The sequence below is a fragment of the Nicotiana sylvestris genome, chromosome 6 (genome assembly GCF_000393655.2).
Source record: "Nicotiana sylvestris chromosome 6, ASM39365v2, whole genome shotgun sequence".
NCBI lineage: Eukaryota > Viridiplantae > Streptophyta > Magnoliopsida > Solanales > Solanaceae > Nicotiana > Nicotiana sylvestris.
The window spans coordinates 8,871,440-8,896,688 of NC_091062.1; positions in this window are offsets into that span (position 1 = coordinate 8,871,440).

Sequence of the window (25,249 nt, forward strand, 5' to 3'; positions counted from 1 at the left end):
AATAATATAATTATTCAAGCGTTACAACTGGGTCCCACATTAGTGATCAACTTTGGTCGCTAATTTTAATATTTCTTTGACCAAGCAAGTCTGACCAGCCCGGTCAACATGTTGGCCACTTTACCGACCAAAAAGCAACCAACCTTGGTCGGTAAATTATTTAAAATAATTATTTAATAATTTTCTCCACATTAGCGACCAACTTTGGTTGGTTTTTTTGACCGACCAACTTTGGTCGCAAAATTTTGGTCAGTAATTCCCAGATTTCTAGTAATAAGCGTAATTCGAGAGAATATGACTAGTACATTATTGTAGTTGCTCGAGAGAGAATTACGATAAGTCAAGCGCTCATAATCAGGTGAAAATAATTAGGCGAAATTATAAAAGACATAGCAGGAAGGACTCCGATAATTGGGGAAATCATAACTCTAGACCTTCTTAATTTAGTTTCTAACCCTTAATTCCTTTAGTTGATAAATTTCTATTATTTTTTTGATAATTATTAGTTAATTAGTTTAAGTAACTTAAAAATTATTTGAGTTTGTCCTCTTGGTGATATTGAACAGTTATAATGAAACCTTAGTTCTCTGTGGGATTCGACTCCGGACTTTTACACTGGATTATATTTGCAGCGACCACTTAATTGAACCTATGAACATTGAGGAGCGTTGGCTCAAGTTGTATAACGAATTGTAAAAGTATAAGTAATAATTGAACCTCTAGAGCATTGGCTCAAGTTGTAAAGTGAATTGTGAAGTAAAAGTGAGAAAGAGAAGAGATCATTATGTTGTCACCCTTGCCGGGCTATTGTTGATTTATTTGTTATCTCCCTTGCCGAGGTGTTAATGTTATTGATATTGTTCCCTTGCCAGAATTCTTATTGAAAATTTCATTTATTCCCTTGCCCTATTGTTTGTGATTGTTGTTTGGGTGAGAAAGAGAATTAAATCACGAAGGGTGATGCTGTGCATTGTTTTTGTGAGGAAAGAGTGTAAATCACGAAGGATGATGCTGCACCGCACGATATACCATTCCATGCCTATTATATTGATTCATGGTGAGGAAAGAGTGTAAAGCACGAAGGGTGATGCCGTGCACTTGTCCTTGATTTTCCCTGATTCTTGCTGATAATTGAGTTGTGTTGTCCTTTACGTTTATTTACTGATTTTTTGTTGTTACTTGATTTTATTTCGAGGTTATAGATTCCCTTACCCTATTTGCCTTGTGATTATTGTTTGGGTGAGCAAGAGCATAAAGCACGAAGGGTGATGTCGTATTCAGTTTTGGTGAGAAAGTGTTAAAGCACGAAGAGTGATGCAGTGTATTGTTTTGGTGAGAGAGAGTAAAATCACGAAGGGTGATGTTGTGCACTTGTCTTTGATTTCCTTATTTTTATTGATAACGGTGTTACGATTTCTCTACACTAAATTGCTGATTTCCTGTTGATACTTGTTGTACCCCGCAACATGATTTCAATACAGGTGAATATACAATTTATTAAATTGTTTAGGTCGGGGATAGAAGGAAATAAAGGAAGAAACCTAAATAGCCGTTCACCCAATCACTTTAACTAAAAACAGGTGAATATACAATTCATGTATAATATGTGTCAGAGCGTAGGCACTTTGCCCAAAGCAGTGTCATGTGACACCGTATCGTCAAATTTTGTCTACTAAATATATATTTTAGATAATAGGAAAAATAAGAAATTAGGTAAAAATATAAAAAATGACACTGCTTATCGTTATAATTATTTATTTATTTTATAATGGTAACATCACTTACAAAATTCTCCGCATGTGCTACTGATATATGTATAATCATGTATAATTAGTGTATATAATTTACTTATACCTGGTAGAAAAAACAAATAGTAGTAAATTTGGTCGGTTAATATTTATGTAAAAATCTCTTAATATATGTAAGTCTTCTAGTGACATCACACACGTGACACCATGATCTTGAGTTGACCTTTGATGATCAGAGGAACTAATTTGTAACAAAAAATAATGATAATAAAAGAAAGTTATTAGTTTAATTTAATAAGACCAAGCTCTACTTCCTATAACTAAGCAACGGTAAAAGCTTACCCATCGGGTGTTTATACCCAACCAATAGATACATGGCATGTGTTTTGCATATGGATTTCAATCATTTAACCATGGTAAATTATATTCATTCTCATCTAATTAAATTAATTTACCATAGTAAGTTACTATAGTTTGGTGTAAACACATGGTGTGGGTAAGTATTTAATGACAGTTTATTATCGTGTAGTGTACGTGTATGTAAAACAATCTAGGCCGGTTTGACCAGTACAATATTCCAATTTTTCAAAATAATAATGTTCTTGTCTTAAATAGAATCAACGTACTAGGCGCTAATCACGTGATTTAAACTATAGTAATCTCTAACTTTCATGCAAAACAAATGGAACATGGTCACGTACTTGGGCTGTTAAATGCTACTACGATTTAGAGTCAAATCAATTAACACTTTATGTTTCTAGTATAATTTATCATTTTTGTTAATTAATTCACTGGCAGTAGAGGTGGTAAATCCATAATTAAATTTGATATGTTCTATTTTCGTTACATTAAATTACTGTGCTTTTAACTAAGAGGTTGTGAGTTCGAGTCTCCCCAAAAGCAAGGTGAAAAGTTCTTGGAGGGAAGAATGTCGGGGTCTATTTGGAAACAGCCTCTCTACCCCAGGGTATGGGTAAGATCTGCGTACACACTACCCTCCCAGACTCCACTAAGTGAGATTATACTGGGTTCTTGCTGTTGTTGCTTTTAAAATTATGAGTCTAATATCTAATATATATAAATTCTTTATAAAATATATATTGTTGACCAATGTCCAAAATATTAGGTTTAGGTGAACTCGTAGTTCAAAGCTCAATCAACCACTAATTGACGGCGTAAAAGTATCTTTTATGATTAATGTATTTTAATCTATTTATAGTAATTTGTTAACAAGATCGGTCAAAATTTGAGTATTGAAAATAGAAAAACTCTTGATAAGAAGCGTTTTTGCTTTAAATTAATCCTATACTATGCAAAGTCGTATTAACAGAGCTAATACGTTTCGAATGTTGAATAATTATATTAAAAAAGATAAACAAAATAAAGTTAAGCAAATAAGTCAAAATTGAAGGAGATAGATGTTTGGGATTGCATGACACATGGTTCTCTTACAAGCCGTAGCACACAATCCAATGGACTGATTTAGTAAGTTGATGAGGAGTGGCCACACTTCGATAAATAAATGAATAATTAAATATCTACGCAAAAATGATCGAAAAACTATTTGGAATAAAAATGGGAACCCGGTATACAAAGTACTGTATCATGTATTTACAGAAATAACTTGAGTTTTTGACCAATATTGTCTCTTATCTTTGAGTGTAGGTCTATTTTGATCCCTCAAATACAACCCTGAGCATATTTAGTCCCTTAAGTATGCTAAAGTAGAGCATCTTTAGTCTCACTGACAGAACGTGTTCAAAAACTAACGGCGTTAACCAACTTTAATTCATGAATCAAATCTTCTGCTTTGAAGTAAAACGTTTCCTCTCCTTTTATTGGATAACACAAATTATCGCTTTAATTCCCTCATTTTAAAATAATGTCTTCTAAAATTTTGACCTTGAAAATATCCCTTATGTGCTAGTTTTCAATAAGAAAATGACACTAGATAGCTGCTGTAAAAAAAATAGCCGAAAAAACATATAGGATTTATATATTGTTTTGTATATATAAACATTTTGTATGTTAATATGCAAAATATTTATATACTTTTTTGCCTACCGATGTAAATAATTTTTGGCGCGGTCTAAAAGTGATAATACAATCTGGTTGTTTGTTTGCTTCAATAATACGTCTAGAAGAGATCTTGGCAGGTCTATTTTTTTCAAATTTTAGCTTTTCTTTTTGGAAAAATTAACCGAAATTTTTAAAAGTAAAAGTTTCGACGTTAAAATCTTAAATTTATCAGCTCTGTACTATTAGGGAGTATTGGTTTATAAAATATTATCGATAAGTAAATTAAAAAGATGGTGAGTGCCAAAACCAACCCCGTAATTAATCTTAGACAGATTTTATCAGTGAGACTAAAGGTGCTCCCCTTTAGCATACTTAAAGGACTAAATATGCTCAGAGTTATATTTGAGAGACCAAAATAGACCTACCCTCAAAGATAAAAGATAATATTGGCCAAAAACTCGAAATAACTTTGTTATTGCTCTTACACTCCCCTTCACGAACTATTATTTTAGAATAAATAAAGTGTATTGGGAAAAATTGAGCTTATATATTAAAGTGGTGTAAAGATGACGTATCATGACACATAGACTTGTCAAAGAGTTACAACTGGCAAAGAGGCACGAGTTGCAATAGATACGAGCAGAGGCAAAGGAAGAGGCACGAGCGGTTATGTAAAAGACTCAGCGCTCGTACTTATTTAAGTCCAAGAATTAAGGGGAATGAATCTGACACTACATGGGAGTATAGATACAGTATTTATTGAGCCTTAAATACTAAAAACGTTAGATAATCTGTATTAAATGCAATGATTATGTAACGTAGCATTTAATGTCTTTAATTGTCCATAATGGCTTATTATGACAAAAGCAAAACGCATATCCCCAAAATAGCTATAAAAGGGGGAGAGTGAGTCAATTGTAACACACACGAAAAACTATCTGAATATACTGGTTTACTTGTTTTCTTCTGATTATATCATTGCTAGTAAAATTACTCTCTTTCATATATACTTTTGATTATCAGTAACCCGAGTTCTTCTAAAATTAAAGCTTTGACCGAAATCTCATTTTTTGGTTAAACAAATTGGTTCCGTTACCAAAAATCTGATAATCTACCCTCTTTTAGCTTAACTTTCCTTATTGCATCAACCATGTCGAACAACAATGACAACATTCAAGAAAACCAAGGAAACCAACAACTTCAGGGAAATCCACAAGGTAATCAAACCCCGGTCTCTTCTCCACGAGGTTCTCCTCGGCGGTCTCGTGAAGGTTCTCCTGATAGATCTCATACAAATGGAAATGCTCAATTTGAAAATGTTGAAGCTATCGATGAAGATTTGCAGAAATTAATTGTTGCACAGGTCAGTAAAGCTCTTGAGGCTTTTGCTAGCCAGTTACCTGCTGCACTACCCACACCCGCTCCAAACAACAATACTTTGGAGAACCCTCGTTCCGGACCTGTCAACTCAGGTAGCAGTGGAACCCCCAGCGAATCACAGAAGGGAGAACCAGGTAACTTAGTCAATTCTGATTTACAAAATTTAGTACTAACATTGCAGAAAGAGCTCAAGGAGCAAAGTGACCGCATAGAGCAAATACCCGGGTTATCGCCCGTAATCAAAGGGATAGATACGGATAAATATTCGCAACAACCCTGGAAGCCAAGTGCTGCTCCCATCCCGATTACAAAGAAATTCAAAATTCCTGATATTCCAAAATACGATGGAACAACAGACCCACGAGACCACGTGACTGCATTCACAACAGGCGTAAAAGGCAACGACATGACCAAGCAGGAGATTGAATTAGTATTAGTCAAAAAATTCGGTGAATCACTCACCAAGGGTGTATTAACATGGTATTCCCTTTTACCCAAAAATTCTATAAATTCTTTTGTTGAGCTTGCAGATTCTTTCATCAAAGCACACTCGGGAGCTCAAAAAGTCGAAAAAAGAATGGAAGATATTTTCAAGATCAAGCAAGGGGACTCAGAATTGCTTAGGGAGTTCATGGACAGATTCCAACGTGAAAGAATGACATTACTACGTGTACCTGATAATTAGGCAGTTATAGCTTTCACAAGTAATTTGAATAAAAAGAGTTCAGAAGCTACGAGGCGTCTCAAGAAAAGTCTTCGTGAATTCCCAGCTACAACATGGAATGACGTTTACAACAGGTATAGCACAAAGCTAAGAATAGAAGAAGATATTGTTCCACGATTCCAAAAAGAAGAAAAAGTAAGTTCGAGACAGGCGGAAACCGAAAAAAGGTCCGGTAAAAACAGGTAGGAGCCATACATGGGACCTGCGGGAAAAGATTCACGGTCAAAACAGGACAATCAAAGGTATGATCACAGATCAAGGAATAGAGAGTCAGGCTCTTCATCAAGATTTAGGAATGACCGAAACTCCCACGAGTCACAAGATGATGATAGAAATTTGAAATCGAGATTTGGCGGTTACAATTTCAATGTGAGCACTTCCGAGCTCGTAGCTGTTTTGAAAAGCATGGTTGACAAGGTATGGTGGCCAAAAGAGATAAGATCGAATCCAAACAGGCACAACCCTGATCATTGGTGTGAGTTTCATAATGATCACGGGCGTAAAACAACAGATTGTAGATTTCTACAAGGTGAAGTTGAAAATTTATTAAAATAAGGGTATCTCACCGAGTTATTCAGTGAGAAAGGTAAGCAAGCTTACATGAGGAATAGGCAGGAACCTCCTAAACCACCTTCTCCAAAAAGGACCGTCAACGTTATAAGCGGGGGTGAAGACATCAATGGCGTAACGTACACTGCAACTAATAAAATTTCCAAAGTCACAATTACCCAAGGGAAACGGGTGCGACATGTATTAAAGGAAGACAATATTACATTTGATGATACTGATGCGGATGGCGTATTATCTCCTCATAACGATGCCCTGGTAATATCTTTAATTGTATATGATACTAATGTGAAACGAGTTTTGATTGATCCAGGTAGTTCCGTGAACATTATTTTGCTAAGAGTATTATGTGAGATGCAAGCTGAGGATAAATTAATACCAAAGGCGCATACTTTATCTGGATTTGACAATTCTAGTGTTATGACAAAAGGAGAGGTAACACTCACCACATTCGCAGAAGGAGTTGTCAAAGATACAAAGTTTCAAGTAGTAGATATGGAGATGGCTTACAATATGATCCTTGGGAGATCATGGATCCATGAAATGGATGTCGTTCCTTCAACCTTGTATCAAGTTATTAAATTTCCATCACCATGGGGAATATGTTAAATTCGTATGGATCAACTTACATCCAGGAGCATCAATTCTGTAGTAGATTCAAGTACGAAAAAAGAAGAAAAATAACAATCACAGAAGATAGTTGAGGGCACCACAACACAAACCTCAACTGAACAAGGGCGGACAAATGTGGATTCAAGGCCTGATACCATTCAAGAACTAGAAGAAAACGAAAATATCAAAACAACAATTGAAGAACTGGAGGCTGTGATGTTATTTGAACAATGACCTGATAAGAAAGTCTACGTAGGGGCTAATCTAAGCCAAGACATGAGAGGTAAGTTAATTGAATTTTTGAAAACTAACGTGGACTGTTTTTCTTGGTCCCACTCTGGCATGACAGGAATACCACCGGAGGTAATGACTCATAAATTGAATGAAGACCCAACGTACCCTCCTGTCAAACAAAAGAAAAGAAAGCAAGGAACTTTCAAGAATCAGGTGATTCAAGAAGAGGTTCAAAAATTGCTAAAGATTGGATCCATCCGCGAGGTAAAGTATCCTAATTGCTTAGCCAATACTGTCGTAGTTCCAAAGAAGAATGGTAAGTGGCGAGTTTGTGTGGATTACACAGACATTAATAAAACTTGTCCTAAAGATTCTTTTCCACTACCACATATAGATCAGCTAATTGATGCTACTGTAGGGCATGAACTATTAAGTTTTTTAGATGCATATTCAGGGTACAATCAGATCAAAATAGATCCGGTAGATGAGGAAAAAACTTCATTCATAACAGACAGGGGGACTTACTGTTATAAAGTAATACCTTTTGGTCTCAAAAATGCTGGTGCAACATATCAAAGGCTGGTTACTAAAATGTTTCAAGAACATCTGGCAAAAACCATGGAGGTTTATATAGACGATATGCTCGTTAAAACTCAACATTCGAAAGATCATATATCACACTTATCTGATACATGTCAAATTTTACGCAAATTTAATATGAAATTAAATCCGGAGAAATGTGCATTTGGTGTTGCGTCAGGTAAGTTTTTGGGTTTTCTTGTTTCTAACCGTGGTATCGAAGTGAATCCTGCACAGATTAAGGCCATTGAAGAAATTCCTGATATGCTTTCAAGCAAAAAAGAAGTGCAGAAGTTGACAGGAAGAATTGCAGTCTTGGGAAAATTCATTTCTAAATCATCAGAAAAATGCTTTAAATTCTTTTCAGCTCTTAAAAAGCAAGATCACTTTAAATGGAACGAGAAATGTCAGCAGGCATTCAAAAATTTGAAGACATATTTATCAAATCCACCATTGCTCGCAAAACCAAAGGCTGGGAAAAGACTGCTCATCTACCTTGCTGTTTCAGAAGTAGCGGTAAGTGTTGTTTTAGTCTGTGAGGACCAAGGTAAACAATCTCCAATCTATTATGTTAGCAAATCTTTGATAGATGCGGAGACAGGGTGCCCTCAGCTGAAAAAGCTTGCACTTGCATTAATCATGACATCTAAAAAATTAAGGTCTTATTTTCAATGTCATCCTATTGTTGTAGTAACTGCTTCTCCATTACGCAATATATTACATGAGCATGAATTGTCAGGTAGGTTAGCTAAGTGGGCTATAGAATTAAGTGAATATGATATCACCTACCAACCTAGAACTGCTATAAAATCTAAAGTGTTAGCTGATTTCGTCACTGATTTTAGCCAAGGGATGCAATTAGAAGCAGAAAAAGATTTGCAGGTGTTCAACGGAGCTAACCCAGAAACTTGGACCTTGTTTACTGATGGTTCATCCAACGTAAAGGGTGCTGGTTTAGGGATTGTTTTGGTACCACCTACGGGTGAAACCATTCGACAAGCTGTAAAATGTCACTCTATAACTAACAATGAGGCAGAGTATGAAGCTGTGATTGCAGATTTAGAACTGGCACGAGAACTCGGCATAAATCAGATTATAATCAAAAGCGATTCACAGCTCGTAGTTAATCAAATGCTGGGGAATTATACGGCCAGAGAAGCGAGGATGCAACAATACTTAGCGAAGGTGCGGGATTTGATAAAGCAATTTCAAAACTGGAAAGTAACACTAATACCAAGGGATGAAAATGTTGAAGCCGACGCCCTAGCTAATCTTGCATCTGCGGCAGACGTGGCAAGCAATGAAAATCCTTCAGTTATTCATTTGTTTCATTCAGTTCTCGACCTCGATAAGAATGAGGTAAATTTTAATAACTTAACTTGGGATTGGAGGAACACGATTGTTGCTTTTTTGCAGTATGGTACCGTCCCTGAAGATAAGAAAAAAGCTCATGCGCTTCGAAAAAGGCTGCTCGGTATTGCTTAAAGCAAGGCAATCTTTACCGAAAAATGTTCGGTGGTCCCTTAGCAAGATGCCTCGGACCTTCTCAGACGGAATATGTAATGAGAGAAATACACGAGGGGCATTGTAGGAGTCACGCAAGAGGAAGGTCATTGGTAAGAACCTTAATTAGGGCAGGTTATTATTGGCCCAAAATGGAAGAAGAAGCGGAATGTTTCGTGGCTAAATGTGATAAATGCCAAAGGAACGGTAATAATATACATAGGCCTGCAGAGTTACTACATCCGATCATTGCACCGTGGCCATTTATGAAGTGGGGGTTGTATATCATGGATCCACTACCAAAAGCAAAAGGTCAGGTAAAATTTTTGCTCGTACTCACTGATTATTTTACTAAATGGGTAGAGGCAGGAGCATTCAAACAGGTGCGAGAAAAGGAAGTTAGATATTTCATTTGGCGGAATATCATGTGTCGATTCGGTATGCCAAAGGAAATCGTGTGTGATAATGGCCCTAAGTTTATAGGCGCTCAAATCACAGAGTTCTTTCAAAGTTGGCAAATCAAAAGGATTACATCCACACCTTATCATCCGGTGGGTAATGGGCAAGCTGAGTCAACAAACAAGGTTATTATCAACAATTTAAAGAAACGTTTAGAGGAATCCAAACGTAATTGGCCAGAAGTGTTACCTGGTGTTTTATGGGCATATCGCATAACAACAAAAACAAGTATAGGAGAAACACCATTTTCATTAGTTTATGGAGCAGAAGCTTTAATTCCAGTTGAGATAGGAGAACCGAGTACATGGTTCACACAGGCGACAGAAGAATCTAATGACGAGGAAATGCGTGTAAATCTTGATTTACTTGAAGGAAGAAAAGAAACGTGCACAATATCATTCATCAAAGTCAAGGAGCTACGGCTCTCTAGCTTGGCTCTTTCAATTGGTCCGATTAAGGGCTTCAACCATACATATGCTTGACCAGATTTTCTTAATAGATTACCCTCAGCAGAGATTTCAATGATCACTCACCTCATAGCACCACTCCTACTTGAGGAGCCAACTTCAGCACGGTGAATGATTGGGGGAGGAATTGTTAAAGGAGGAACAATGGAAGCAGGGACAGTGGAAGTAGTAAAGACAGTCTGGGGAGGAACAGAAACAACCAAGATCGAAAAAGAAGGAGTCATAGATACAGGTGTAGAAAAAAAAGTCAGAGGTGCAACATCCAAAACTGGGCCTAAGCCTTCACCACCAAACCCGCTGATAAAAAGCTGCTCAACAGAGTCATGAGCAGCAGCCGGAGCAACATCATCATCAAGAATCATTTTCGTGGCTTCAATAGACTCGGTAAGGGGAATGGAACGGCAGGGGGATGCTTCTTCTTCATCGTCAGAAATGATGCGTCTTCGAGCCCGTGGCCTTGTTATCAAAGAGCCCTCGTCTTCCTCTTCTTTAGAGCCTTGGTCATTAACGGCTTTTCTTTTCGATGAAGAACCCAAGATTATTTCTTGGGCCCTTTCCAAAGAGATACGAGAAGCCGTGACCGCCTTGGCAGTAATTCCTCGAATAGCAAATCCTGATAGAAAGAAGGATTGAAATTAGTTCAGAGAAATAAAAAAATATATGTAAGATAAAAGCTCTTACCATGAATTTTTACTTTCCAACCAAATCGTTGGGAAATGGTCTTCCAAGATCTACCATCCATTGGCGCAATCTTCAATAGCTTATCTACCCAATCACGGAAATTGGGAACATCTTCTACAACTCTCATGGTTGCTGAAAAAAAAAGGCAAAATTAGAAAAATCAACAAAATTGAAGAAAAAGGTACGAGAAAGTTAGAAGACTCACATGCAAAATTCTACTTCTTAGGGAATGAAACGTTCTCATCACCCACTAAATCAATAGTAGGGGCAGTAACAAACCTGGCATACCAACCACGGTCTTTGTCATCTTTAGGGCTAACTAGAACTCTTTTGCTCCTGGCTACTAGAGTAAAAACAACATTGCAAAAGAGTCTAGGGGAGTAAAGGTGAATCAGATGCGGGAAAGTAAAAGGCACACTGGCTATGTTGGTTAAATGCCTCAAACAAGCGACAACCCTCCATATTATTGGGCCTATTTGACCTAATAAAACATCAAAGAAACGACAAAACTCGATAATAACAGGATCAATAGCAGGTTTGAATCCTAAAGTGAAAGGGTACATATAGACAAAAAAAATCTAGTTAAGTAGGAGGTAATTCTTTGATTCGGATTGGGAATAATGATAGAAAAGTCATGATCCCAATGTCAGTCTCTGCGAACTAAAGAAATCAAACCTTCAGTGATTTGAGTGGGATAGATATCAGCGTGATCTAAACAAAATACTTGATTTCTAAGAGATTCTCTGTCGTTATAGAAAGATAGTTCCACGGGAACTATCTCCTCTACTAGAGGTTCACAAAGAGGTTCAGAAGATTCCTTACCTCTAGAAGAAGATCTGTGTGAAAGAGAACCTCAAGTTCTAGAAGAAGGGTCAGAACTAGGCGAAGGAAGGGAAGAACCATGCAAGGATGAAGATCCTAAATTACGAAGCCTGCCTCCTCTTCTGCTCCTACTGGGGACATCACGGAAGTTATCAACTATGAGGACCCTTCTAGGGTTAGGGTTTGATGAAGACATGGTGATACGATGAAGAAGCAAAAAGAGATTTGAGAAAATTGGATGTTCAAAAAACTTTATGTGGTAAAGATAAAGAAGGAAGTTATATTTATACTAATAAACAACTGCCAAAGGAAAAAGTACAATGATGGAAGGACCATAATAATGATAACTGACGCTTCGTGAATAGTGAAGCCGTGAAAAAGCCTTAAAAAAAGCTACAAAACTGCAGAACTAATGAAAAGATGACACGTGTGAAGAGTATTAAATGGAAGTGATAATTAAAACATCGATTCTGTCATAGAATTAATGGTGACAAAAATTCTCATTTTTAATGAAATCCACTTCCCAAATATTCAATCGATGAATAAATGGCAAGTGGGGGGACTATCTGTATTGAGAAAAATTGAGCTTACATATTAAAGTGGTGTAAAAATGACGTATCATGACACATAGACTGGTCAAAGAATTACAACTGGCAAAGAGGCACGCGTTGCAACAAATACGAGCAGAGGCAAAGGAAGAGGCACGAGCGATTATGTAAAAGACTCAACGCTCGTACTTATTTAAGTCCAAGAATTAAGGGGAATTAATCTAACACTACATGGGAGTATAGATACAGTATTTATTGAGTCTTAATTACTAAAAACGTTAGAGAATTTGTATTAAATGTAATGATTATGTAACGTAGCATTTAATGTATTTAATTGTCCATAATGGCCTTATTATAACAAAGGCAAAACACATATCCCCAAATAGCTATAAAAGGGGGAGAGTGGGTCAATTGTAACACACACGAAAAACTATCTGAATATACTAGTTTACTTGTTTTCTTCTGATTATATCATTGCTAGTAAAATTACTCTCTTTCATATATACTTTTGATTATCAGTAACCCGAGTTCTTCTAAAATTAAAGCTTTGACAGAAATCTCATTTTTTTGTTAAACATAAAGAAAAGACTGATCTGAATTTTTTTTTGTATATAAGTTGTGAAACATGAAATATCAAGATGCGGGATTCTAGTATCTATCATACAACTAAACAAAGACACCAGAAAACTTGTAATAAGTTATAAAAAAAAAAGAGAACAATTTCTATTTATAGCGTCACAATTGTTTTTCCTTTTTTTCTTAATTATAAAAGGAAGAAATTGTTTAAATAAACATTCTTACGATTCAAATCTAATTTTTTTCATTCTCACTTTCTTTTCTTAAATCCAAGCAAAAGAAAAATCAATTTCTCTCCAATTGTTTATGTTCTCCTTCAACCAAAATAAGAGAAAGAGAATGGGGTTTCTCTTATTTTTCTCCTTTATTTCCCTCTTTTTTCACTTTCACTTCTTTTCTATAACATTACTAGATTCTAAAAAATCAAAATACTCCCATACAGGTCAACTTCCCAAACCCTAGTTTGAACTTTGAACCGCAATAATCTTCAATAGGTCCAACAAAATGTTTAAAAGAAGTGGGCAACAATTATGCTTTCTACCTATTTTTAGTATTCAATTTAATTTAATTAGGATTTTAACTTTTGGTATTATACTAACATTAGAATTTTTATACTATCAGATCATATAAATACCTATAATAAATGAAACTAATTATTTTGAAAAAACTTGGTGTAACAAATTAAATTACATCATTAGTATAAATAAATTTAATAATTTTAGTATATATAGCGTAATTCGGGCAAGAATGAGAGTGTATCCGATGGAGGACAAGATGCGGGAAGCTAATTGAGTTTAGATGGTTTGGACATGTGAAAAGGAGAAACGCAAATGCCCCAGTAAGGAACTGTGAGAGGCCTTACTGGGGATTTTCATATGAAAATCCCTAGGAAAATTATCATTTTTCACGAGTCTTTTTACATTTTTTAAGATAACATCCGCAGGTAATTTATATGCAGATTCATAATCCCCAAGTAACTTATTTGGGGATTTTAAAATCCGCAGGTAATAATTACCTACGAAGGTTTTCCCATCGGATTTTTTTTTGGCTGGAAAATCCGCAGGAAACAATATTACATGCGAATTTCCCTCTATTATCACCAAGAAAATCCCCAGGTAAATAGCACTTTTCTTGTAGTGAGGTTGGCGCTGGAGGGGCTGAGAAGAGCTAGAGGTAGGTCGAAGAAGTATTGAAGAGAGGTGATTAGGCAGGATAGGACGTTACTTCAGCTTACCGAGGACATAACTCTTAATAAAAAGGTGTGGAGGTCGAGAATCAAGGTAGACGGCTAGTAGGTAGCCGAGAGTATTAGTGTTAGTCTTGTCTGTTATTGTTAGATTTTTTTAGTATTACTTGTTGTTCCTTTCGTTTCGTTTTTTTACTATCTTGTTGTTATTATTGATTGGTGGTATTGCTTTTCTTCTTGTCTTTCGTGAGCGAGGGTCTATGAAAATAGCGTCTTTATCTTCAAGGTGGGATAAGGTCTGCATATACTTGTGAGATTACACTGTATTTATTTTATTATTATTATTGTTGTTATTGTTGCTGTTATATACACCGTAAAACGCTCCACATCATAGGGCTTATATCCACCTGTATTAATTAAGTAAAATGTCCCGTCTCACGCTTCCGTCCTATAAAACGTTGGTTTGGATATTGACATCAATAGAATTGAGGAACATACATGTGGGCATGGTAGGTGTATAGTAATTTGAAGAAATGGACATTCTATTCTAAGAGGGTCAAATAAGTAGCAGCTTTTCTAGGTTCATTAAGAATTTAATGCAAAATGCAGTTTTCTCAACAGACTTCTTTAAAAAAAAATCCCAAGTAGTTGGTAAGTCAGCTATCAAAGTACAAATTTTTCATAGGAAGCCTTTTGGATGAAATTAGCTACCTTTCAATTTTGTGCCTCATGTAAAGTTGTTTCAGTATAATTTATAAGTTACGAGTTCGTGCCGTTAAAACAATCACTAATGTTTGCATTATGATTGACTGTATACATCACATCCTGGATGTGTGGCCCTTCCCGGACCCCGCAAATACGTAATGATTTATACACTAGACTGCCTTTTTATTTTTATTTTTTCAGTGAATGATACTTTTTATGGGTTAAATGGTCCATAGTTCAAACTTACCCTAATATAGTGTACCTAGTTTCCCATGGCCTGAGGGCAATCTTTCCTCTTGTCTATTTAAGATTAGCATTTGTTGTCAAATTTTAAGGCTATTCGTACAATTTATGGTCCATAGGAATAACTATGTGTAGAGCCCCAATTTAATAATAGCTTTCATTTAATTAGGTGTCATAATTTCTGGTTAAGACTTGTTAATTGATGTACACACCTTTTTTTAAATTCGAATATGAAGTGGCTCAACAGGTCACTAATGTGCCTGGAGTACTAAAAAGAATTATGCTCAACAAGAGTGCGTTTAGAGCAAATTCAATGGGCTAATCAATTAGTAATGAACATAATAGGGCAAGTTATATATTTGGCTGGTCGGCCCAAAAAAATTACATCCGTTTGTCAAAAAATATATATTGATTATGCATAAAATATGTATATTTTTTGTATAAAATATATTAATATACAAAAATATATATTTGGCTGGCTATTATTTTTTAGAGCGACTATATTTGTGTAATTTTTCTAATGTAATAGCTTGATATTGCGTGACTTTAGTGGCCACGAAGTAATCCTCAAATTGAGTAAGTTGCAACAAATTTAAGAGAGATTAACAAAAGCCGCCACGAGCACTATATATATACTATTCATGTATAATATATGTATATTGACTCGGCAATGTAACTTTTGGCCGAGCGGCAAAATGTGTAACTTCAGTTTTATGTACATTGACAATTTGTTGCATAACTATATGAGGAAATAACATGGAATAAGCACTGTGAAATTTTTTAATTTTTTAGACTCGAAAGATTTGCAGGTGGAAACAACATGGAAACTACTAATTGAGTGCTACAATTAATAAGGTAATGTTAATCTCCTTGCGATCAAAATTGTTAATGAAGCAAATTAAATACTTCGGTAACACACCATATCAATTTATTACTCCACAAATTACATAATATTGTAGTCATTTTTTACTTGCTTTTACAGCTGGTAATTAATGTAGATTTTGACAATTAATGTAGAGAGTGAAAATAGGCTCCGCCGCCGGCGGAGGAAGCGTAAGGGAAAGAGGAAGTTAATTGTGTCCATCACCATGATATATTTTTTTGGTTTTTCACCCAATATTCGATACTCGCATTGGTGTACTAATTAATTTGGATTCACATTGCGTGCGGCTGCGTAACTGATTAAGTTGCTGCCATGTGACCAGGCGGTCACGTGTTTGTATAGCGTAAAATATGCAATGCTACGTGGCCGCTCAAAAGAGGGACACGTGGAACCTAAGACGGGGATAACCAGAACCAAAGGTAATTGTCCCGTCTGTCACCGGAAAGAATAACACTCATAAGGATGCAATAAATATTATTCGTCCGGTAGCATTCAATGGAGAATATTCTACAGCATTAAGTACGTTGCCCATTACAAAGAATTTGGCATTTATGTTCACCGTTGTATTTTCATCAATAACCCTCATAATTGGCATTAAAGGGCACGATCCTAGGACCTATTTCCCTAGACCTAGCTATAAACAGTGAGATCTTTTATCATTGTAAGGGGATAAATTTTCTAACAAACTGATACTACAATCTACAAAAAGCTCTATACAATTTTATTTTCTTATTTTTTGTCCTTAGTATTGTTCTTATCACTGTTGCGCCCGGAGGCTTCATTACCAGAATCTTTATTTCTGTCATTTCGTCTTCCTATCAAGGCTAAGTGTTATATATTTCTTCAACCATCTTATTATTTCAGGATCAAATTAATTCACTTGTCTAGAAACCACGTATAAATTCAACATTACCATTTTTCGGGTAAACAGTTTGGCGCCCATCGTGGGGCCTAGATGTTCGTGTAATTAAGTTGATCCTTGCCTTTTTTACTAACGTGTTTTGATTATTTTGTGTTAGAAAAAATCATAAGAAATGGCAGATAACGGTGTTAACAACATGCACAATCCTGATGTTCGAGGGGATCAACCTCATTTCGAGGATTCGATTAGTGAAACTCACAACGAGGAGAATGATGCCACGCCGGTGCATGACAGGCGATATCCTCGACATGTTCGGTAAAGGTCCTACAAGAGCAACAAGCGATCATTCAAGGGCACCTCACGCGACAGGATAAGGTTATGACAAAGTTGAAGTAAGCACTGTCGGGGGTTTCGAATAATACGAATAACGAGAGTCGGTTCCTCCCGGCCCTCCCGCGAATCAAACAACACAGAGGGTCGACAACAACACTTCGAGGGACGAGGTTGGCTCCGATGAGGCCGGGGGGAGCAGATCCGGTCCCAATAACGAAAATGATCCCTTCAAGAGTGAACTTTTACGGTTCAAAAGGGAAGTGAACGCCCGCATGGATCAAATCCCGTGCGCACCATCTGTGCTGAAAGGAACAGACTTAAAGAAATATACTCAATTGCCATACAAACCAAGCGCGGTATAAGAACTAATCCTGATGATGTTTAAAATGCCCGACGTGCCAAAGTACAATGGAACTTCAGATCCCAGGAGCACATAGCCACCTACACGACGACAGTAAAGGGAAATGATCTAGCTTCTCATGAGATTGAATTTGTTTTGCTGAAGAAATTTGGAGAGACTCTCACGAGGGGATCCTTGACATGGTATTCGCTGCTACCCGAGCATTCCGTAGATTCCTTTGAAATGCTTGCGGACTCTTTTATTAAGGCTCATGCCGGGGCTAGAAAGGTACAAGTCCAAAAGGCCGACATATTTCGAATTGCACAAGGAGAATCCGAGTTGCTGAGGGAATACGTTACCCAGTTCCAAAAGGAGAGGATGTTGCTCCTCGCTGTTCCCGACGAATATGTGGCTAAAACATTCACCAGTGGACTGAATCTGAAAAGTTCAGACATTTCCCAGAAACTTAAGGAAAGTTTGCTTGAGTTACAAGCAACTACTTGGGAGGATGTACACAACCAGTATGAGTCAAAGATAAGGATTTGTTAGTTTGTATGAGTCCACCAAATAATAGAGTACCTGGTCCTCTATGAGATTCTGCTGAGAATGTTAATAAACTGTAAGTAAATGAGACAAGGAATTTTTTACGTGAAAAAATCCCACACAAGGGGACCAAAAATCACGACCTACACCTGTAGGCTTTCAACTTCACTAACTTGTAAAAACCTATTACAAGCCACTTTGTAATGACTTCATTACAAAGAATTCAACTCAACTAACTTGTGGTACTCTTACCACAAGCCACTTTGTGACTCTCTAGTTACAAAGACTTTCACTAACTTGTGATGCTCTCACCACAAGCCACTTTGTCACTCTACAGTTACAAAGGCTTTTGCTTATGAATAGACCTAGTCACAACATAAACTCAAAGAGTTTACGGATTTTACAAAAAGATTCCTAATCAACGTTTCTAGCTAAGCAATTTAGGAAATACATTAAGTACAAACAACAAAGTTACAACTCAACTATGGACAATAAAATACTGAATTTAGGAACTGGTCCGTAGTAGCGTTCAACTTTGTTCTTCAAGCTCGTGAGAATTGATTTCTCTATTTTTGCAAAAGGCTTGAATGAGAAACTGAAATATTCAAGTGATGTTTCAATATAAACTCATTGGTACACCTTGATCACATTACTTGAAATGATGTGATCACTTTAGTTGGTCAAGGAATGAGTGGGCGCTGGAAACAGTACAGTGCGGCAGAAACAGTGCAGGCGGTCACTTCATTTCCAACTGTGTCCAATTGACTTTGTACTGCTATGAGGGAACCACAAGGGTATCAGGTCCTTGTTTGGTTTCCTAACTCCTGAAGCTGTAGCAGTTCACATTTAGCTGGAATCCGCTAAACTTGCAGTATAATCCTAGTGGGTCAGGTTCCTTATCTGGTTCTTAACAATAAGTTTGTTAGATCATCAAAACATAAGGCAATGATATTTAAAACCTATCAGGCTCGAAGATGACCAGGTCGGTTTCCCGTCAACGGCAAAGGGACGGGAGAAGAATAAAGAAAAATCAAAAGACGACGTCGAACGGATAGAAGATCTTCAAGGAGACAGTTTCTGCCCTATGAACGGATAGAAGGCTGCAATAGAGGTTTCCGATCAACAAATATATTCACTACTGACAGAAGGTCTGATCGCGGTCGGAATAATAGATTGTTGCAAGATAAGGAACCATCAGGTACATAGGATCCTTCCTACCCCAGGCTGTCAGAATACAATTTCAATGTCAGCATAGTAGAATTGGTATCAGCTATGAGAAACATAGCACGGTTCCTGAAACCAATGAGATCCGATCCCAGCTAGAGGGATCCCAACTTGTGGTGTAAGTACCATGAGATGAATGGACACCAGACTGAGGACTGCTGACATCTCCGGGAAGAAGTGGCAACACTATTGAAGAATGGTTATCTCAGAGAATTCTTGAGTGACTGAGCTAAGAACAATTATGATCGTAACATAGTGGAATCCTCGAAAGTAGGAGAAGATCCCCCGCGCTAGACGATCAACATGATCTTCGGGGGGAATGAGATCAATGGAGTCACTTTCTCGGCAGCAAAAAAGACAAAACTATCAATAACCCATAGCAAGAGGTTCTGGGAAGTCACCGAAGACGATATCACTTTCACGAATGAGGACGCAGACGAATTACTACTACCGCACAACGACGTACTAGTAATTTCTTTAAATGTGCTAGATTTTAAAATTAAATGTGTTCTAGTGGATCCAGGAAGTTCGGCTAATATCATACAATGGAGAGTATTGGAGCAAGCTAAACTCACCAGAAGCATTATTCCGGCCACAAAACCCCTCGCCGGATTCAACCTCGCGAACGTGACAACCCGAGGAGATATTTTGCTACCCACGAACGCCAAAGGGGTGATAACAACAACTGTTTTCGAAGTGGTAGACGATGATATGGGATATAACATTATTCTGAGATGACCCTAAGATAAAGGAGGTACCATCAACATATCATAAGTTGCTGAAGTTTCTAACAACTAAATAAGTTAAACAGATGAGGGGTGACTAACCGGAGGCAAGGGAGATGAACGCAATTTCAGTCTCCAGTAGAAAAGGAAAGGGACACTCGACATAGCAACTACAGGAACTGGTGCCCGCTCTAGAATCGGATGAAGTTGGCCCGGGGGAAGAAATGTTGGAATTTTATTAGGTACCGAGATATTCCTATGTTTCAGAAGAGATGACACAACAAAATCCATAGCAGAAGAGCTCGAGCAAGTTGCATTGTTCAAAGAGTTCTTAGAAAGGAAATTCCACTTGGGGACAAGACTACACCCCGAACTCAAGTCTAGCTTTATTGAATTTCTTAAATCTAATTCCGATTGTTTTGCATGGTCGCATGCGGATATGACAGGTATCCCGACGAAGGTATTCGTACATAAGTTAAGTATGGACCCCAACATACCTCCAGTAAGATAAAAGAAACGCCCTTATGCGAAAGTCAGGAATAAACTCGTCAAAGAGAAGGTAACTCGCTTATTTAATATCGGTTCAATCCGAGAGATAAAGTATCCCGACTGGCTAGCTAATATATTCTAAGAAGAACAATCAATTTCACATGTGTGTAGATTATAAGAAGTTGAATAAGGCGTGCCCGAAAGACTCGTTCCCACTGCCAAACATCGATCAATTGAATAAGGAATTTCCTTGATGAGTATTCTAGGTACAACCAAACTAAGATAAACCCGGAGGATCAGAAAAAGACTTCATTTATAATGAAGTTCGACACATATTGCTATAATGTGATGCCCTTCGGGTTGAAAAACGTTGGAGCCACTTACCAACGGCTCGTAAACAAGATGTTTGAAAAGCAAATAGGAAAAACTATGGAAGTTTATATAGACGATATGCTCGTTAAGTCTTTGAATGCAGGTGATCACCTTAAGCATCTGCAAGAAACTTTTGACATCCTGAGGAAGCACAATATAAAGGTTAACCTCGAGAAATGCGCATTCAGGGTTAGCTCCAGCAAATTCCTAGGATTCTTGGTATCGCAGAGGGGATTGAGGTAAACCTCGATAAGATCAAGGCCATCAAAGACATCCCAGACCAATAGTCAAGCTTGAAGGAAGTCCAAAGGCTTACGGGGAGATTGGCAGCTTTGAGCAGGTTCATTTCTAGGTCATTAGAAAAATGTCATCGTTTCTTCACACTGCTCAAAAACAAAAGCAACTTCGAATGGACCTCGGAGTACCAACATGCTCTGAGAGATTTGAAAAGATACTTGTCAAACGCTCCACTACTTTCCAAACCAGAGGAAGGTGAAACACTATTAGTCTACCTCGCGGTCTCAGAAGTCACGTAAGTGCAGTTTTAGTACGTGAGAATGAAGGTACTTAATATATAATTTTATTACGTTAGTAAACTTTTAACGGGAGCAGAAACTCACTACCCGTATTTGGAGAAACTAGCCTTAGCTCTCGTAGTCGCTGCTCAAAAGCTGAGGCCCTATTTCTAATGTCACCCAATAGCCGTGGTGACCACTTTTCCTCTACAGAATATCCTCTACAAACCTGAAATCTCGGGTAGTTTGGCCAAATGGGCCGTCGAAATGAGTGAGTTTGACTTAAAATATAAACCAAATACTTCAATAAAGTCACAAGTCTTAGCTGACTTTATGGTCGATTTCAGTCTGGGATTACTACCTTTGGCAACCAAAGAGGTAGTAATGGTATCAGAATCGACATTAGAGGTTTGGACCTTATTCACGAACGTATCTTCTAACGTAAAAGGGCCCGAGCTTGGTATAGTATTAATCATGTCTTTTGGGGAAACCCTAAGGGAAACCATTAGAACGGTCCCTTTAACTAACAATGAATTAGAGTATGAGGCTTTGATTGCAGGGCTCGAATTGGCTCAGGGACTTGATTCTGAGGTCTTTGAAATCAAATGTGACTCACAGCTATTAGTGAATCAGGTCTATGGGATCTCGAAACTAAAGAGGAGCGCATGCAACAATATGTGGTAAAGGTCCCGACCTTGTTGGCGCGATTTTGGGAGTCGTAGATTACTCATATCCCGAGGGAAGAAAATGCAGAAGCAGACGCGTTGGCTAACCTTGGGTCATCAATGGAAATAAAAGGATCAAAATCTGGGATGGTAGTACAATTGATGAACTCAGTCCTGGATGTAAATAACTACTATGAAGTAAATATGGCTAATTTGGTCTGGGACTAGAGGAATGAAATCATTGATTATCTCGAGCAAGGTAAGTTTCCCGAAGACTCCAAAGTGTCCCGAGCGCTGCAAATCAAAGCAGCGATATAGCTTCAAGAGAGTCCAATTGTATAGAAAATCGTTCCAAGGCTCGTTGGCCTAATGCTTGGGGCATCCGAAGCTAACTATGTTATACGAGAAGTCCACGAAGGTATATGCGGCAACCATTCGGGCACTTATTCCTTAGGTCTTGTGATGACCTGATAGGTCATCTCGTGTTTTAAACCCCAATTCCGTGTTTCGAAACCTCAAATACCTCATTTTAGCCTTCCTCGATTTGTGTGCACAGTTTGAATATTTTCCGGAAGGCTTTTATGTTAAAAATTGATAAAATATGAAATTTTGCCTTAAAAATCTATTTGAGTTGACTTCGATTAATGTTTTGAGCAAACGGACTCGGATCCGTATTTTGACGGTCCCGGTGGTTCGCATCGTGATTTGGGACTTAAGTGTGTGCCTGAAATTTAATTCGGAGGTCCCTAGCTCTAGTTTTCGTATTTTGTTGAAAAAATGAAGTTTGAAGACTTATTGAATCTAAAAGTTTGACCAATGTTTGACTTTATTAATATTGGGTCTGTATTTTCGTTCCAGAATCTGGTATAGGTCCATTACTATATTTATGACTTGCCTGTAGAATTTGGTAAAAAACGGAGTTAATTTGACGTGATTCGGACGTTCGATTGTTAAAATAGCAATTCTAAAGTTTTCTTGAAAATTTTATTTGATTTGGTGTCTGATTCATAGTTCTCGATGTTATTTTGGCGATTTGATCGTGCGAGCAAGTTCGAATGATTTTTTGGACTTGTGTGCATATTTGGTTCGGAGCCCCAAGAGCTCGGGTGAGTTTCGGATAGGCTACAAAGAGAAATTGGATTTGGCATTATAGCTGATGCAATTAGTTTCTGGTGTCTGCTGCAGATCTCGTATTTGCGAGCCTAGGCATGGGCGGGGAGTCCTCGCATTTGCGAGGTAAAGTTCGCAATTACAATCTTGACAGTTCCGCTTTTATGAAGGCAGAGTCGCAATTGTGACTCAACACTGTTTTGAGGATCTTCGCATTTGCGAAGAAGGGTACACATTTGCGAGGGCATTAGGGTTCCCATTTGCGACCATGTTATCGCAATTGTGATAACTAGGATTCTGAGAGGAGTTCGTAATGCGACCTCTTTCTTGAAATTGCGATGTTCGCAATTGTGAACAAGATATCGCAATTGTAACGTCTCCACTTGGGTAAAAGCTGCGTTAGACGGGATTTCTCTCATTCTTTCAAATTTTCAAACTTAGAAACCCTAGAGGCAATTTTTCCAAGATACCTTCTTCCGCAACTCATTGGTAAGTGATTCTAATCTATTTTCTTTCAATCCTTCATTATATTTCATAAGAGTTCAACCTAAAATCTAGTATTTTCATGGTGGAAATTGGGTGTTTGGGTAAAATTAGAAATTTTTGTAAAATTGGAATTTAGACCTCAAATTGAGGCCGGATTTCAAAAAAATTACATAACCGGGCTCGGGGGTGAATGGGTAATCAGATTTTGGTCCGAATTTTGACTTTGGACCAAGCGGGCTCGGGGGCTGACTTTTGTTGACTTCTTTAATAATGACCTAAATTGAATCTTTTGCAATCGTGGGTAGTTCTTAACACTTATTTTGAATCGTTTGGTTGGTAATTTCCTAGATTATATTAGTTTAGAGGCTTGTTTGAAAGGCAAAGTTGTGGTTGAGATTTGAGTTGATCTTTGGAACAAGGTAAGTGTCGTGGTTAACCTTGACTTGAGGGATTAGGAATTGTTTGCATGTTTGCTACTTATTTAGATGTTGGGTACAACATATATGTAGGTGACGAGTACTTATACGTTGTTGTTGGGTTAAAGAATGCGGGTGGGACTCGTTTCTTATAATTTGGTGCTTTATTTGATCATGATATCCATGCTTAGACTAGTTAATTACTAAATTGGTCGTTCTTTCCGCGTTTATGGACTATCTGTGATAATTGAGTATTGCTTCTGAAGTTGAGGTTGGTATTGTGGAGCCATTTTGATGTAAGGCTTGTTCTTGTTCATTTTATCTCCCTGTTGTTATATGTTCATTGTTATATGGTAAGGGAGAGTGTTGATGCACGAAGGGTGATGTCATGCCATATTGTGAGAGTTAATGCACGAAGGGTGATGCCATGCCGTTCTAATTGATTTAATATGAAAATGAGAGTAACATCACGAAGGTTGATGTCGTGTTATTATTGTTGTTTCATAGTGAGGTCGAGAGATTAAAAGCACAAAGGGTGATGCCGTGCAGTTTTGTTCATTATGTTTATTCGTATTGCTGGTTAAGGCTTATTGAATGTTTCTTGTTATCATTCCTTGCTGTACTTATCGTATTTTGTACCCCTTTCACATGTCACATCCCAACAATACATGTTTAGCCTTTATTTCTATTATGTTGTACGTATGTTGTTATTTTCATAGGTTTATTTACGTGGGTATCTTGTCATAGCCTCGTCACTACCTCATCGAGGTTAGGCTCGACACTTACGGAGTACATTGTGTCGGTTGTACTCATGCTACACTCTGCACTTTTTGTGCAGATTTTGGTACTGGTCCTAACTGTACGTGAGGCGTTTCAACTCGGATTTACTTTGGAGAATCGAGGTAGATCTGCTGGCATCTGTAGACCTTCAAGTCCCCTTCGGCTTTCACATTATTTACTGTTCTTATCGTTTGAGACAGTTGTATTTATTTCAAACTCTATATGTAGAAACTCTAGAAGCTCGTGAACTTATGACTCCAGATCTGGGTTGTACTTAGATATTATTGGTTTTTATGTTATTTCGCACTCAGTTTTAGTTTCATTTCGGCTTAATTGATTTTACTTATTGAAACTGATTAAAATTGACTTAAAGATCCTCTAACGTTGGTTGCCTAGCAAGTGAAATGTTAGGCGCCATTATGGTTCCGAAGGTGGAAATTCCGGGTCGTGACA